The sequence below is a fragment of the Panthera onca genome, chromosome F1 (genome assembly GCF_046562875.1).
Source record: "Panthera onca isolate mPanOnc1 chromosome F1, mPanOnc1 haplotype 2, whole genome shotgun sequence".
Taxonomy (NCBI): domain Eukaryota; kingdom Metazoa; phylum Chordata; class Mammalia; order Carnivora; family Felidae; genus Panthera; species Panthera onca.
The window spans coordinates 6931538-6949755 of NC_138355.1; the positions used below are offsets into that span (position 1 = coordinate 6931538).

General features: G+C 37.9%; 1 protein-coding gene and 1 long non-coding RNA gene across 4 annotated transcripts in view; one reads left to right on the plus strand and one right to left on the minus strand.

Annotated features, from left to right (window-relative positions):
- The window catches only part of SMYD3 (SET and MYND domain containing 3), a 684892-nt gene that overhangs the window by 267833 nt on the left and 398841 nt on the right, over positions 1-18218 (plus strand). The gene's annotated exons all lie outside the window — the stretch shown is intronic.
- LOC132686883 (uncharacterized) lies at positions 4934-12505 on the minus strand. Its single transcript, XR_009613895.3, has 2 exons — positions 12321-12505; positions 4934-5259 (listed from the first exon to the last, which is right to left on the minus strand). It is a non-coding gene; the product is annotated as an uncharacterized LOC132686883 (long non-coding RNA).

Genomic DNA, 18218 nt, shown 5'->3' on the forward strand with positions numbered 1-18218 from the left:
CCCCCAAGCAGGAGACACAAGGACAAGAAACTAAAATCATGAAGGTGGGAAGGTTTCTGAGATTTTCATTCAGGCTGTGTAGTTGATCTGAGAACGCCACCACTTCTGCTCCCTGGAGACTTCTGTGTCTTTTGTCTGATGAGGCAGCTGTGGGTAGATGTGTGCCTCTGCAGCCGTTGGCTTCCCCTGCCCACTCTGTCCTCGTCCCTGGCTAAGGTAGATGGTTGTTCCTGGTGAGACCCCTGCTGCCCACCCCCCCCTCCCCCCAGGAGCCACAGGAGTTGGGCCAAAGGGCATCTGGTCGAAGCTCCAGGGAGTATCTGTCAGTCACAGGTCACCCATAACAGAACTGGGAATCTGTGAGTCGAGGGCTGTTTGGATTGACACAGTGTGACTGCCGCACTGTGTAGAGAATGTATGCTTGCCTTAGATGTCAGATAACAATATTAGAGGATATGTGCTTTAGTATCAAATGACTCATGAGCATTACTGCTAGGGCAGTTCTGTCTTTTCCGACTACTTAATGACCCACTCATTAGACTCTGTCCAGTCCTCAGGATGTCTGTGAGAAGCCACGGAAGTGGGACTGTAGAGTGTGGAGCTGCTGGCTACCTCCAGTTTATACTGATGTTTCAGGTGTGGACTTTTCTCTTGCCCTAAGTCTCAGTCACCTCTGACTCTGTTTGAAGGGAGTAAAGATGAAAAGTTTGAATTTTTCTTGTCAACTGGGACTTCTTTATCGAGTTACTATTTAAGGAAGGATATGGTTTTTAAGAACCTACTCTGTGACAGGTGCTCTTGTTAGGAACTTCTATAAATCTTACATAATTCTCCCTAGGTGTTCCTCGGCCTGTTTACAAATAAGGTGGAGGCTCTTAGAAATTAAGTTGTTTGCTCAGAGGTACACAGCTGACGAGGCACAGACAAGCTCCCACTGCAGGTCTGTTTTCTGAGATAAGTCCATTTTCTAGGGTAACACAGGTTCCTCCCATGCTTTATTCCTTGTCTGTATAGAGTCAGGGTAATAATACCTCAATATCTATTTCACAGAATTGTAAGAACCAGATGAATATGAACACAATACCTGTATAATTCCAGGTTCTATTATGATCATTAATATGATTCCAGGTTCTATTATGATCATTACTTCAGCAACATTACCTAAGTTCTTTTAATTAACTGTCATTTCATATCAAGATTTCTGAATACGCATTGTGTTCCTGTGGAGCCTTGTCTGTAACAGTGGATATTTTAATTATTTGTTAGACTCCTTGTGGTTATGTTTGGGTTTCTTTGAGAATAAGTTTTACACCCTTCCAATTGTTGGCAAATATTCATACCAGAGAAAAACTATCCATCTGTTCAGTTTCTAGCCAAAACATCACAGTCAAAATAGCAGATTTGGCTCTAACGTGAATTATGATGAGACAGTACAACCCAGAATACAAGTCATATCCTAGTCAATAGATGTGGAAAGAGGTGGTATCAGTTGGGGAAAATTTAAGATTTTCACCATATAAAGTTAAGGCTGGGTTTAGAAGAACATAACAGATGCCCCAAATTGCACTTACAAGGTATCATTAGAGCTGGAATTGGATGAACAGAAATAGTGGGAGAAGAAAAGTCACTGATTAGCTGGTGTAAGCCAGCTTCTACTGCAGACAGGCTTGCCTCCCAGGCATTCGTGGACGGCTGTTGATGCTCTTGGGATGGATGTCTCCTTGAGAAAATTGGTCTTTTACTCACTGCAGTATCTTATATATTCTTGAAGCACATGGATGTTTTGCTGTGATCATCCTGAATGTCAACTGGTTTTCTTTTTTCTAAGGCTTTTTTTTTTTTTTTTTTTTTTTTTTTTGCTATGGAGTGTAATAACTTTATGCTTTTGGCTAGGATACTGAAGCATTTTGTTGTTTTCTGATTTTGTTAAATAATTTTTTTCATTATGGTGCTCCAATCTGAGTTCATTTAAACAAAGTTAAAAACATATAGGGACGCCTAGGAGGCTCAATCAGTTAAACATCCGACTCTTGATTTCAACTCAGGTCATGATCTCAGGTTCATGGGATCAAGCTCTGCGTCTCTCCCCCTTTCTCTGCCCCTCTCCCCTTTGAACACGTGCTTTCTCTCAAATAAATAAACATTGAAAAAAATAAGTGAAGTCAGATTCTACTTGTTGGTTTTCTACTTCCTTTTCTTCCTTTTTTTAGTTGAGTATTCTGAAATTTATCCATGATGAATGTAGCTGTAGCTCATTCAGTTTCACTGCTGTATAGTTTTCTATTATGTAAATGTATCATAGTTTAATTTGCTTTCCTTTTAACTGTTACTTCATTGCCATAACATTCATGAACCTACCTCTGTTGAATGTATACAGAAGTTTTTGTAGGATGTATAACTTGTGATGGAATTGTTGGGTCATAAGTATGCTTTTCACAGCTTCTCTAGATAACATCAAATCCTTTTCCAAAGGGACTGTATACATTTATACCGAACCATCTGTGTATCAGAGTTTGCATTGTTTCAAATCTTCACCAACGTTTGACATTGTAGGATTTAAGGATTATTGCCAATTTTCAAATTAGCATTTTAAATTGTAACTGTGTTTTTCAGTTCTGGAAGTTTTTTTGGCTTAGACATTACAACATTTTTTATCCTTTCTCATATTTTCCATTTCTTGTATCTTTAAACATATTAAACACTTACTTTAAATTCTGACAATCCAAATTATGAGATCTGTTTAATTCAGCTATGTGGTATTTCTGCTGAGACTTTCTCATAAGTCTTTGTTTCCTTGTTTTGTGTGTGTGTGTGTGTGTGTGTGTGTGTGTGTTTAAACCATAAGCTCAGGCTCTTTTGAAATTTGTTGAAGTTTGTATTGGAAGTGTATTCATCCAGAATGAATTTGCCCTTCTTCTGGTGGCTAACGAGGGCTTTAACAGCCCTAGATCTCTCGAAGGTTAATTTTTGTGCTTGAGGCTTCCTGGACCAGAAAGTTAATGTTAATTTAGGGTGAAGCTTGGCCAATTGCCAAGTTATGGTTATAAGTTCTCTAGAAAAAAGTATCCCACTCTATCTAGTGCTTAGGTCTAGACTGGCAGTTTCCCTCCTGTTCCTAATGTGGAATGGGTTTGTTATAATTTGTTCTAAGGGTGTCATCCTCTGGAGCCCAGGTCTATTCAGGAGCCTGGTTTTAGAGTTCCCACTCTGGGTGTGGCCCAGGTGGCTCTCAGGTGCAAGTTCAGGGTTCCCTGGCTTAGCCAGATTTACCCAGGGAGAAAGCTAGCTGGAGAAGTTACCTAATCTCTCAGGTTTATTGCTTTTGCTTCAGTGTAGTTCTCTAAGGATACTTTTCTTTTTTTATCATCTCAATGATGAATTTTATTTTATTTTTCAATTTTCTGTTTTTAAATAGACCTTCTTAAATGCCTTAACTTTTCTTCATCTTTAAAACACTTTTTTATTTTTTACATTTATTTATTTTTGAGAGACAGACTGAGACAGAGTGCAAGTGGAGGAGGGGCAGAGAGAGAAGGAGACACAGAATTTGAAACAGGCTCCAGACTCTGAGCAAGCGTTCAGCACAGAGCCTGATGCCTGGCTCGAACCCACGAACCGTGAGATCGTGACCTGAGCCGAAGTCAGACACTTAACTGACTGAGCCACCCAGGGGCCCCTTTCTTCATCTTTTATTGTAAAAACTTTCAATCATGAAGAAAAGGTAAAAGGATAAGACAGGACGGATATCACCTAAAGTCACTAATTATTAATTTTTTTGCCATATCAGCTGTGTGCATGTGTGTGTGTGTGTGTGTGTGTGTGTGTGTGTGTGTGTGTGTGTTTCTTGAGCCATTTGGAAGTCAGTTGCAAGTATCATGAAACTTACCCTGGATGTTTTGCTGTGTATCTTGTCAAAATAAGGACATTCTGCTATAGAACGACTCTACTGTATCACATGAGTAAGAGTTCTCTAATATTTATCTACTACCTAATCTGTATTCACATTCCCCCGTTGTCCCTAAATATCTTCTATGTGTTTTTACCCCCAAATAAGAATACAAATAATGTAGTGATGCATTTTAAAATATGTGTTTCAGGAGGGCTCTTTGGGTTATTTGGTTCAGCATATTTTCAGATATGGAAATATGCTTTATTGTTTGGCTTTTCTGAAGTCTGCTCTTTGTTTCTTCTGGTAGCCAGAATGCCTCCATCTTTTGCTTTCTCTTCACTTTCCTTGTGAATTGCTGATTATTTGGGTTTGTAGCTAAAGGACTATAATTTGGTTAAAAAACTATTTTTATGTCCTTACGAGTCGTAACTTCCCAAGTGGAAGATACAAAGGTGGTTAGCTCATTGACTTTCATCCAAGTAGATACAATTTTAAGTTTTGTCAGATAAGTTGGACTGACATCACCCAGGATTCCACCTCTGGGTAGCCTTAAAAAAAAAAAAAAAAAAAAAAAAAAAAAAGACATTTAACAAAATCAGTTTGTCCTTTGACTTTTCTTTGGGCAGCTGAACTCTGCTCACCCCTACTGTGTCCTGCTGCTCGTCAGCCTGGCTGCATGAAGACTAAGGAGGATTCAAGTGACTGTGTGGGGTGACGAGAGCTGGGTAACCATTTCTTCTTAAATACAAACCAAGTCTAATGAACGATTTCTTCTTAAATACAAAGCACATCTAATGATGTTGCTCACTATTGGTAACATTATTTGGGGCCTCAGACTCAATGAAGTTAAGTGTTGCTTGACATATTTTTCAGATGGCTCCGGATTAATGAAAATATATTGCTGTTGAATTATAATAAGCACCAGTAAGAAATAGGGATGTGTTGCTTTGTTTTGGTGATTTCATAGTTATTTATGTATTTAGCCGTATGCATGAAGCCCCCATGTTTGTATTTTTCTTTGTCATTGACTTCACAGCAGCTCAGTTGGATTTTAAATATTTATATTTTACATTTTCCCGCACCTGCCCCATGACAGTATACACAGACCATGCAAACAAAGATGTATTTAGTGAAGAGACTGTGGAACTCTTTTATTGCTGTCCTGATCTCCATCGGAAATGAAGCTGTTTTTCAAAACACCGTGTGTAGGCATGCTATCTAGCCGTCGGTAATTGTGCAGATTATAATCATGATCTTCTCTTCAACACGTGTATGGCTGTGGTGGTAATAACTGGTGAATCACTGCAGTTTAATTGGAGTGAATGAAGAATAGAAAGCTCAGCAGAAACGTTCTTTAGCAAGGTAGAAACCTAAAAAACAAAAAAGAAAACAGAAAGAGAAAATAAGGTATATCCATGAATTTTAACTTACTACACAGTAGAAAGTGATTTTGATAATAGAATATATATATATATATATATATATATATATATATATATATATATATATATATATGTGTGATTGTATGGTGCTCTTAGCATAAACACGAGCATGTACGTTTGGGGGTTCAGCTAACTTAGCTGCAAAGTGACTTCTGCATCTCTCTGTGTGTTTTTTAACTGTCATTCTTCAGTAATCAGAAGGTTCTGTTTCTTAATTTTTTATACCTAAATATCCTGGTAGCTCTCTTTGGAAAGTTTTAAAATTATTTTCGGTGACCGTTATGGAAAGCATTGGATAGAATGGAAACATCTCTTTGCATGGCAGGACCCAGTGGTCTAAAACAGTTTCTATCTTAGCCCTAAATTTTAGGAACATACTTATTGTGTGTTTGCTTATTTATTTCAGCACGCTAATTTTTAACTTTCTTGGGTTTTATCTTGAAGAACTCCTTAATGTAGTTCATTCATCCCATAATAAGCTGATATGACAAACTTAAACATGTTGGTGTCAGATCTCCCCTCTTTGGGTTTTCTCTTTATTTTATACCATGTACAGTTAAGTAAGAGTCCTGCCTGTTTTTCCTTTGAGATTTCTTGCCATGCTCAGTTTAACATTCTAGCACGAAATGGACAGATTTGACATTGGACACTTGTGTCTGTCCTCTTCAGTTCATCCTGCATGCTTTTACCAAAGAAGTCTATTTAAAGTATTTCACCTTCTACTGATTAGTAAACTTGGATGTGAAATCTATCTCTGGAGTTCAAGACTCCTCCCTCGTTATTTTCCACATCATCATTCCCAACTGGGCATTTGGAAGACCATGTTCCCTTTAGGCCAATACCATCACTTCTTTTGAAAAAAAGAAAGTCTGGGTGATTATGGGTGGGGAGACAGAGGTCATGTGTTCAGTGCAGTATTAACTGTATCTTTAGATTAACTAAAGGTTAATATATCTTTGCCGCCTGTTGTTGAGGGGGCATTTTGTTGGTACAAGAGAGCCAGCAAATAGGGCAGGTTATGGGAGCGAGCTCTGTGGAGCTCTTGATAGCAGGAGTTCAGATCAGATTATAGGAAATCCAGGATGTCACCGAAAGGCACTTCTTGAAGGGAGAGCAACTATGTTGAGTAAGAGAAAGGAACAGGACAGGAGGAATTTTTCTTATTCATAGGCAGATTTAAAACTGGGGTGTACTCAGAGCTCATGGCCACCACAAACATTTCAGCGGTCCCAGGGGTCAAGGGGAGATCATCAAGTTGGAAGGGAGTGTGGAGCCAGGGAGAGGAGCATCAGGTGCAACCAATCTTGACCTTTGAACAGGGCCACCCTTCCATCTTGGAAATGCAGGAGATGGGCCGTCTGGCACAAGCCGTGTCCCCCTGCCCCTATTCTAGCCAGCTGGGAGTGGGGACCTCAGGACGTCTTGCTTATTTCTGCCTCCCATTCTTGTCTGTTGCTCCTTGGAAGTGGTTACCTCTCTCCTATCCATTTGCTTGAGTGTCACATGTTCTGTAAGGGAAGGAGCACTGACTTCAGGGGGTAAACGGACCTAGGCTTGAGTTTTATCTCCTTGCTGGTTAGCTGGTGATCCTGGTCAACTTACTTCATGATTTAAAACTCCAGTTTCCTTCTTTGATATTGGAAGTATTAACATATTCTCTGCTGGTATAAAGATCAGAAAGTCTGCACCTCAGTTATTGGGCTTAGAAAACTGCTGTTTTTGGCCCCTCTAGTCACTGAGAAAAAGAATATTGTGTGTGTATTTATATAATATGAATGGAAGGAAGATTTACAGAAATACTAATTTCTGTTGACAGAGTTCTCTTAATTTTATTTGTCTGCATCCCTGACCCTTCAGTCTCTCTGGTGGTAGGGGGGTTAGCAGTTGTAGATTGCAGAATCACCTGCTTCAGACAGTAGTAGAAACTTCTTTTGTGGACACACAGTATATTCTGATACAAGACAAATGCTGTGCCTTGGGGCCCTATATCTTCTGGAAGGTCATCAGAAGAGAGCAAGCCCCTGAAATGTATCCGTAGCATCCCAAGAGTATCCTGTCATTTTATTTGTATGTCCTGTGCTTGGTGCATATTTGTTGAATTGTTAAATAAAAGATAATTTTGTTTAGACTAAATTATATGCTTTTATTATCACTGTCCTCTGGGAAAATATTGACTAAGTTTATCAGACATTTATAGAAATATGAAATTGCTGATCCAAAAATACTTGTGAAGCTTAAGTACTTTATCATTCAAGTTGCCAGTGCTTAGGAGACCAGTGAGGGCTGAAATTCTGTGATGAAATTTAAAAATCTGTAAATAGAAGTTGAAATAAGATTCTGATGTATTTATTAGGATATTTTTCTGATTACAAAATATGTCATAGTCAATATAAAAAACCTAGGAAGGCATAGAAAAGCAAAGCCAAGAAATAAATACCACCTCTGATTATTAATATTATGATACATTTTCCTTTACTGTGTTTTCTGTGCATTTAGTATGGATTATTTTCTTTCATTGGTTTTCCTCTCGACATTATAGCAATGATTTCATAAAATACTCTTCCTTTTCAAAAATATATTTTTTAATGTTTTTATTTATTTTTGAAGGAGAGAGACAGAGCATGAGCGGTGGAGGAGCAGAGAGAGAGGGAGACACAGTATTTGAAGCAGGCTCCAGTCTGTAAGCTGTCAGCACAGAGCCTGATGCGGGGCTTGAACTCACAAACCGTGAGATCATGACCTGAGCCAAAGTTGGACGCTTAACCAACTGAGCCACCCAGGAGCCCCAAAATACTCTTCCTTTTAAAATTAAGTTTTAAATTTTAATTCTAGTATAGTTAACATATGGTATTATATTAGTTTCAGGTGTGCAATAGAGTGATTCAGCAACTTTATACATCACCCAGTGCTCATCACGACAGGCACACTCCTTAATTCCCATCACCTAGTTCACCCATCCCTCACCCCCTTCTGGTGACCATCATTGTGTTCGCTATAGTTAAGAGTCTGTTTCTTGGTTTGTCTCTTTTTTTCCTTTGCTCATGTGTTTTGTTTCTTAAATTCCACATATGAGTGAGATTATGTGGTATTTGTCTTTTTCTGACTGACTTATGCTCTCATAAAATATTCTTGAAAAATATTTTAGTAGTACTTATCATATAGCTATATCATTATTCATTTACTCATTCTAATATTGGGTATTTATTTACTGTTTTAAATATAGCTGAAATAGATATCTTTTGTTGGCATTTTTATTTCCTAAACTAGTTTCTTAGGTACATAATTATCATGTTAAAGTTTAAAATGTGCATATTTTAAATAGTTTTATTACATTTTGCCAGTGTTTCAGAAAGGTTGATTTAGTTTCCTGGCCTGATGTCTTTTACAGTTAACTATGACATTTTTATCTCACTATACATCCTTACCAATGCTGAATGTTATCATAAAAAATAAAGGTCTCGGACTATGATTTATTCATCTAGTCTGTGTTGCAGATATAATCCATATTAATTGGGACACTTGTTGCAACTAAACAAATACTTGAGGTAAAATCTATGTTCTTCTGTATTACTTCTTGATATGACTGTTTCTAGCACAAGATTTGTACAGGGATCACATTTTACTCATCTTTATGCTGCCCATAGAGATTTATACATAGTAGGCAGTCAATAAATGTGGAAAATAATTATCACATTATACCCACCCAGATGGGTCCACCACTGATTGTGCACATACTTTAAGCAAATATCAACTCTTTTTATTAGAAAGTATCACATGAAGTTCCTGGGTCTCATTCGTGTTTTTGTATGAAGAACCCATTCATTGGTAGGACATATTGGTGTATTTAAAATAAAATTTCGTATCTGCTTCTTCAAAGTCGGTGTTGTATGGTGTGTATATAATTTACCTTGTAAATATATCCGAAGCACCAAGTAATTTAGATTATAAGCCTTGCTTATCTGAAAGATTTGTACTATCAGTGAAAAGATGTTGGAAAATGCTGCTGGTGGTTAGTAAGAATGTAACCAAGGGGCGCCTGGGTGGCGCAGTCGGTTAAGCGTCCGACTTCAGCCAGGTCACGATCTCGCGGTCCGTGAGTTCGAGCCCTGCGTCAGGCTCTGGGCTGATGGCTCGGAGCCTGGAGCCTGTTTCCGATTCTGTGTCTCCCTCTCTCTCTCTGCCCCTCCCCCGTTCATGCTCTGTCTCTCTCTGTCCCAAAAATAAATAAAAAAACGTTGGAAAAAAAAAATTTAAAAAAAAAAAAGAATGTAAGCAAGACATGAGCTTTAACGGAGATGTGAGATGTATATTAAACCAGTTTCTGAAAATCATTTGCTTTTTGTGTTTTATGGCAGTACCTTGTGGATCTGCATTTAGAATGATAATTCATGCTAATGGCTTTCATATCCCATGAGCTAGCAGAAATCAATTCTAAAATGGCAGAATGAAAGGGTATAGCAAATAAAGTCAATGAGCTGTCAAAGAATTTTTCTTCATCAAACAAATCCCAAAGCACCCTGTGTTACACTGACCTTCTCTCTTTTTTCTTGAATTCCTATGCTGATTTCGTTCCCGATTTCTTTTCGCATAATAGAAAAATTAACAAACATGTTTGGTCAGTGAAACAGAAGGTATTTGAAAATAATACCTTGAAGCAGTGTCTCAATCTTTAGGCAAATGGTGAAGAGGAAATACAGCATTGATTGCTGTTGCTAAGCAACAGCTTTCGCAGCAGATGTGCTTTGGGACCACGGTGGTGTCTGCCAGCCAGCTATGCAGGGTAGAGAGCAGCACAGCATCATGACGTTTCTGAGAATTCAGAATCAGTGCTTTTCATTTCCTCTTCTTTCTTTTTTCCACAGTTTACTGTGATCAGTATTTGAGAAGCTCAGATCATACTGCCAAATATATAGAGTGAGTAGTTTGGAGCACTGTGGGGATTTTTAGAAGGCTGTGAATGGATTTGTAGAGCCAACTCTAATGGAATCAGAATTCCTGTTTTGTTTCAGAAATACTATTAACTTTCCTCATTCGCGCATTTATCCGTTCATTCATACTGCTCTTAAAGAGTCTGGTGCGTCTTGTATTGCTGACGTGTGCACCGTAGGTGTGATGGTGGGAAGTGAGAGGAGCCGTGGGAGCCGTGCACGTGTGGTGGAAAGAAGAACCACCTGGGCCTGCCTCCCAGCACCGGAGCTTGCAAGCTTCAGGGCTCCCGAGGATCTCCAGGGCTGCTTGTAAAAGACTGGCGATCTTATTACCAGAGGCCTGGCAGGTAATTTAGTAGGAGTACAGATTTTAAACAAGCTGCCTTGGCGATTGTGATATGGCGGCAGGCAGATGACTCTTGAGAAATGACTGAAGTGGGTGGATTAGTGAAGATTTCTTCACTGTTACACCAGGCAAGATGTCACCTGTCAGTTTTAATTCAGTAATGGGGAAACTATCACTTGTTCAATCTGGCCTCTTTTAGCTTGATTCTTAAGTCTCTCCATATTAGAACTGCTTTAGACTTCTTGGAGTTGGACTGATTTGGGTTCCTTCCAGAACCTGCTCTGTGGATGTCCCTCAGGAGGATGTTGGAGGGCAGCCCATGTTGCTTGTGACTCACCCAAGAGCAAAAAATGGGAGTAACATGTAAAGTATAAAAGCCCCAGTCCAAACAGTCTGCAAGAAAGATGAAGATTTTCACACCCCCTTTCATTGAAAGCAAAAATACCAAATGACCAAGCAAACACCTGAATCTACTCATTGCCTGTTTTTTCCCTATCCCAAACCTGGTCACATTTCAGCCGTCTGTCAGTTATGAATCTGGCCAGTCTTTTAATAAAGCCTTTGTGCTCATAAATTATTTGTATAAATTCATGAGCGATTTTTGCTCATACAGTCTTTTAATAAGATAATTCACTTTTTTTCTTTCTCCAGTTGTATATGCTCCAAAGCCCAGTTAGATCTTGGGCTTATGCCATGTAGTGGTACAGACTAACACATGGTTCTTATTAGTGTATGTAGTTCGTTAACCATTCATCTATCGAGCTAAATGACTCCTAGATGACTTGTACATTTAAAACTGTTCAAAAGTTATTAAGGTCTGTAATTTATCATCACTAACATTTCTGACCTGTGTTTGGTCCCTCACCAGAGTGATGTTCATTGAGGCATCAACACAATAGGAAGAAAATTAAGTTACACTAAAGGCATTACCAGTATGAGTGGGGAGATTTTAAATGTTGGCAGTAATCAATAGTAGAACTTAATTTATATACTTCATAGTGGATGCATTTTTCATTACATTTATATTTTCCAAATTGCATCCATTTTTAAATTAGTTGCCCTCATTTCAGACCATACTGCACAGCGAAATAATATATTTTCTGGATCTAAACCATCATATATGGTTTGACCTTTAGCTGAATCAAGTAGTAAAGATCAAAATGAATTATGCTTGGGTAGAAAGGGATTTTAATGTTGCTCTGCACTGTGTTTTCCCTCATCCCACATGCTGTTTAATATTATTAATTCAGCTTGAATGATGATAAGCCAAAAACGACTTTAGTTGGTCATGGCCAATGCATTCTTGGACGTTATAGAAATGCCTGTAACACCTGAATGGTTCCACGTAAATAGCAATGCATTTTTATTTTGTCCACAAGAGAAAATGTACCATGATTGCCTATGAGCAGCAGAGAACAGGTTTCTAGATGTATGTTCTTTCCTTGGTGCAAATACATAAGTCCATTAGTGCTAATACGGCTTGTGTATTTGCATCCAGGAATTCACTATTTAGAATATGACAAGCAATGAATATTTGAGGAGTTATTACCAAAAGCTTTCAAATAAGTTGAAAGGCATAAATGACTTTGAGTCTGGAGAAGTGTAGTAATCCCTTAGAAATGAACTATTTAGAATATTTAACTCTGTTATCAGTGTACTTCAGCGTAATAGTATCCGTGCACATTTTGTGGTTATCTCAGTTCCCTGTCACGCACCTCACCACATGAAGTCAGCTTGGGACAGTCTTGGCCCTGTTCACGATGCCCCGGCTTCTCAAACTCCCCTGGTTTAATTTGCTGCCGTTGTGACGGTTTTTGGAGGAGCTCTGGTGCAGAAACAGAAAGTACCCTCTGAGAGATCCCTGTGCTTTCAATTAGTGTATGAGGCAAGGATAACTATTGTTCTAGAATTCTTGCATCATAGAGACCCAAAACAAAAAGGCATAATCTTACTTTATAGAATAGGTGCATCCTCGAAATTCCGTGTCACCTGAATTTTTGGATACTGAATTGATTTTCATTTATATTTTCTTTATAAACGCAGAGAGATACTCATCTAGATGAAAAGCCATTACACCAAGATACAGGCAATATTACATTTAAGAATGCCTCAAGTCTCCTCAGACTTTAGAAATCACAGATTTATAGGGAAATCGTAATTTTTCGAATAAAACATGACAGCTTCCAAATAGCTGGGCTTATTTTTACATTTGGCATCTTGACGGAAAAATAGCTCCATAGGCTGTATTGAAGAGTCACCTGGGAAGTCCTGATTGTGTAGCTCTTTGTGAGAGCCATTGTCACGGAGGGATGTGTAGGTTTAACTGGGTTTCAGTGGGAGTGGTTTGAAATGTAGCACTGACTTAGTAGGCACAGGACAGTTACTGATCACTGATCTCAGCAAACTTGAAAATAACATGTTTCTTGTTCTGTAAATTATTCAAGTTCAGTTTTCTGTTTTTAACAATCTGAGTAACAAGCTCAATTTTTCCCCTAAATGTCCAGGCATAATTAATAGTACTTAAAGCAGAAGTAGGAGCTTGAATAGTGTTAATATGAATGGCAAGAGCTGCATAGATACAAGGAACAGCTTGGTGGTGGCCAGAAGTGGGGGTTGGAGGGTGGTTGAAATGGGTGAAGAGGGTCAGAAAATATAAACTTCAGTCATAAATAAGTCCTGAAGATTTAACGTACAGCCTGGTGAACTGTAGGTAATAATATTGTACTGCATATTTGAAAGTTGTTAAGAGAATAGATCTTAAAAGTCTTCATTATAAGAAAAAATATTTTGTCACCGTGTGTGGTAATGGATGTTTAATGAGACTTCACTGTGGTGATCACTTTGTAATGTATACAAATGTCAAATTGTTGTTCTGCTCCTGAAACCAACATAATGTTATATGTCATTTATACTTCAGTTTAAAAAAGAAAAGGTGAGAGCTGCATTCTCATACTGGGCACTCAGTTTAAAAATAGTGTGATTTTCTCCTTGATTATCGAAGTAATGAATTACCCGTTTTACAAAATAGGGAAAATCTAGAAAAATGTTAAGAAACGTTATCCATGTTTTAACCTGTAGATGTAACTGTGGTTTTTCTGTGTTTAAGTGTTTTTTCTTTTTGTTTTCACACGGTTGGTATTACTTAATGTATAAAATTTTATATGCCACCTTTTTATTTAAAGACTTTGTAGCATTTCGTTAAAATATGTGTAAATATGATTTTTAATCACAGAAGAAATCTAACTGGAAATTCTCACTAAAATCAATACAGTTTTCTGTTGTTTAGATTACATCTAGTTTTTCACTAATATAAATACCATTGAGGTTTTTGAGCTTCCTGTCCATTATTTAATGTATGTTCTAACATCTCCTTATTCATGAATAGATTTCCTTAAGGCCCCCTCCTCTTGATAACTTGTTTGTTTAGTATATTTGCCTTGCTTTAAAAAAAAAAAAAACAACTTTATAATGAAACCTTTAAGTGTACGAATTTAATTATAAGCACAGTGTTGGCTGCAATCTATAAGTTCCTTTTTGTTATTTTGTAAGAAATACGTTATTATAAAGATGCTTTTTGAGTTTTCAGGCAGATGGCATTTTGTATTTATTAAAGTTCAGTAGTTTCTAGCGTTTGGAATGTTTTCAATATATTTATGCTGTTTTGTTTCACAGATGAACAGTCATTCAGACTCTTTCATGGACATTTTTTTCATAAGTGAAATACTGTTTGGTGGATATGGAGTTGGTGTGGTTCATGACCCAACCCTGTAGATGAAATCTTCCACAACCGTATTTTGTGGATCAAATGCTGTGTCTTACAGTCTTCTGTTCCAGAGTGTTTTTGTTCTTCCTCATTTCTCACAGCTTTTGATTTTCATGTTTTGGTGTTCTATTCCTGAAAGATGAAAGGTTCGTGGATGTTTAATTATAGGATCAGTATCCATGCAAATTGACCTAAGGTCTTGGTTTTTGCTCAGATTTTATGTTACCTAATTTTAATTTGTTAACTCTGCTTTTGTTCTCATTATGTTTTACATATCTTTGCCTTCTCTCTAATTTTTAATCTTTCTGTTCCATTTTGTTTCTTGAGTCTATTTTAAGTTCTTTGCCCTGGTTAAAGAGAGTTTAAATAATTTACATTTATTAAAAGATTTTTTTTAAGTGTTTATTTTTGAGAGAGAGAGACAGAGCACGAGTTGGGGAGGGGCAGAGAGAGAGGAAGACAGAGAATCTGAAGCAGGCTCCAGGTTCTGAGCTGTCAGCACAGATCCTGACATGGGGCTCGAACCCATGAACTATGAGATCATGACCTGAGCCAAAATCGCACTTAACCAACTAAGCCATTCAGGCGCCCCTGGTTTACATTTATTTTAGCAACTGATAGGTGTTTCGTGTATTCTGCATTCAATGCTTCCTTGCTATATATTGTATCGTGAACTTTGTTTTGTTTGCTCTTATGCTCTTATGTGTTTGGAACTTAAATTTAATTTCAAAATCTACAAACTAAGCTTATTTTTCAGTATATTAAAAAAAAAACAATATATTTAGACTCTAATGTTCCCCCCCCCCCCCCAGTTTCTAAAATGTAGTCTTCTAGAACTGTATCATTAGTGAATTTCAATATTTTGTTATGTTTTTCTTTTTCAAGAGTTGTTTTTTACTTTTACCATGTTTATAATCATATCCAGACTTGACTATTTAACTGTCATTTTGATCATCAGTGCTATAATACTTTAAATCCCCAATTTTCCTGGTTCCTGATTTCTTTTCATCCGTAGTACGCAGGATAATAGTAGCAACAACAACATACAACATTTATTAAGTATTTACAAAGTGCCACTATAGGCACTTAAACGTGAGCTAACTCACGTTTAATCTTCTCTGTGTCGTTTTGAGGTAGAGTCCATTAATTAGTCCACTGGGCAGATGAAGAAATGGAGGCACCGAGAGCTGAAATAATTTGTCCATGCAGAGCCAGGACTCCGGATATGTTCAGGTCTCCATCCAGAGTCCCTGCTCTGAAACTTTCGCTCCTACTGCCTCCCCTCCGTTGCCTGGGAAAAAACACACTCACACATATTAAGAAACTTAGGGTAGGTGTTAGATTTTTTTGAGTCTTTTCCTGTGTCACAATTTTTTTTTCTTCAAGAGTAAAGTAAAACAATCCCTGCCATGCCATGTGGTTTTACTGTTGCAGAGGGAAAGTCTAAGGCCAGCCTGGTGTTTATTTCTTCAGGGGCAACCTGTCCTTTCCTCCCTGCCCCAACCCTGCCCGTATGGTGTTAGAACTTTCTTCTTTAACCTTAAAATTCAAACGTTTTGCTAAGGGTTGTCCAGGTGTGAGTCATTTTGAATTATTTTTGCCTAAAGTTCTGAAAACCCCTTTGATATCAAATTTAAATATTTCTTTATGTCAGAAAAAAGTTTTTGAATTATATCTTTGCTTATAACTCCCATTCATGTTGGTGCCTCTTTGAAACACCCATTATTCTTTGGTTGGATTTCTTCTCCTTGACCCCTTAGCCATTATCTTTTCCCTAGCATTTAGATCTGCCTCTTTCCTCTAAAGCAGAGGTCAAAAAACTTTTTCTGTAAAGAGCCAGATAGTTAATATTTTATGCTTTGTAGAATGAGGCAAAATCGAGGATATTATGTAGCTATTTATATAACAAGAGAAAGCAAATTTCTATAAATTTTTTATTGATGCAATTTAAAATATAATAATTGAGTAGTGTTTTGTTTTGTTTTGGTAATACTGATCTAATGAGCAGAATATAATCTTTTGGGGAGAGATAACTTTTTGCTTAATTGGGGTTCAAAGTTCCTTATCATTAATTGATTACAAATGTTCATTTGTAAAAACCATCCTTAGCTCACAGGACATAGCAAAACAGACGACGGGCCGGATTTGGGTTTCAGGCTGTAGTTTGCCGACCTCTGTTCTAATGACTTGGAGAATTTCTCCGATTTGTCTTCTACCTTTCAGGATTGATTTTCTGTATTGTCTTTTTTGCTTTTTATTGCTTTGGATCTGAGTTTTAAACTTCCATTTATTCTTTTAAAATTATAGCGATTTTCCTTTAAAACTCAACCTATTGACTTTTCATATCATATTCATCCCTGGCTTTTGTTCATTTTGGACCCGTGTTTTTTTAGATTTCATTGGGAATACAAAGCAGAAGTCTCCTTAAAATAGTCATGTTTTAAGTCTTTTTCAGATGATGCCCTGAGTGCCTGCAGGGGAGTGTGCACCTTGTCCTGAAACTTGTGATTTTCATAGGCTCGTGTGAAGTCCTCTTTATAGTCCTGTTCCCGTGAAGACAGATTTAAGCAGTCTGTCAACAATTAGACAGATACGTGGCTTCCCTTTCATCCCCTCACCCATTACCTTCCTTCCCGTATTTTAAGCCAAGAGTGTGTGGTTCCACCTCACTTCCCACTCATGTCTCCAACCCTTTCTCCTGGTGTGACTTTGTCAAAATTAAGCCGATTCTTTCCTGTCACTTCTCGTTGTTTAAAATTTTGAGAATGCAAATCTACTTCTGTATTGCCAGAGGTAGTCTGCACATCCTATTTAACTAGACCAGTTAATGTAAACCAGTAACCCCCACAGTGGACTGCTTCCTGCTCTGTAGTCTCCAGGCCTTGTCTGTCTTATTAATGGGGCTCCTGTGAAAACTCGAGATTGAATAGTACATGTAGTTAAGAAGTGCGTGTGAACCCAAAAAGGAAAATCTCAGAAGTTTTCTTAAGCAAACCCAACCCCTACCAGGTACATGTGATGTATTTGTCTTTCTTTTGCTTAGAAATGAATAATGTGTTTCATGTCCCAGAGTTACAAATTTGTAGGCATTGGAATGTATGTTTTTTCTTTCTTTTTAAACTTTTTATATTCTTCAACGATTCTTTGGATGCACTTTCAGCTTTTGCTCTTCGTATAAGTGTTCTTGATAAATGTTACCATAAATGGCCCTTTCCCGTGGGTCACATTCCTAGGATATGATTTGTTTTCCTGTCAGCTTTAGTTAGTAGCACCCAATTCCTTGTCCTTTTCCACTCCGTACTGTGAATTTTAGATGGAAATAAGAGGATACATCTTGAAGCTCTGAGAGATCTTGAGATTTACAAAACAAGACTAAGATGTGGAAGAAGAGACAGTGTAAATAAAGAGAAAGAGAAGCATACATGCAGATAACAGGTAATGAGAATCTGACGGTGGTGAAGAGTACAGCTGGCCCGGTTTTATGACGGTTTGGCTTGGGATTTTTTGGCATTACGATGGTGCGAAAGTGATACACATTCTATTAGAAACCATACTTGGAATTTTGAATTTGGATCTTTTCCTGGACTAGCGATATAGGCCTTTGGATGCTCTCTTGTAACGCTGGGCAGGGGCCATGAGCCGCAGCTCTCGTCAGCCACGCGATCATGATGGTAGACAACCAACACACAACAACCATTCGATACTCCTAGAAGCATTCCTGTTTTGCTTTCGTTACAGTATTCTTATAAAATGGGCTCTGTGTGCTGTTTTATTTTGCCCGTCTGTACTATAGGCTCACAGAAGTGTTGCGAGCACGTTAACGGTAGGCTAGGCTAAGTAAGATATGTTG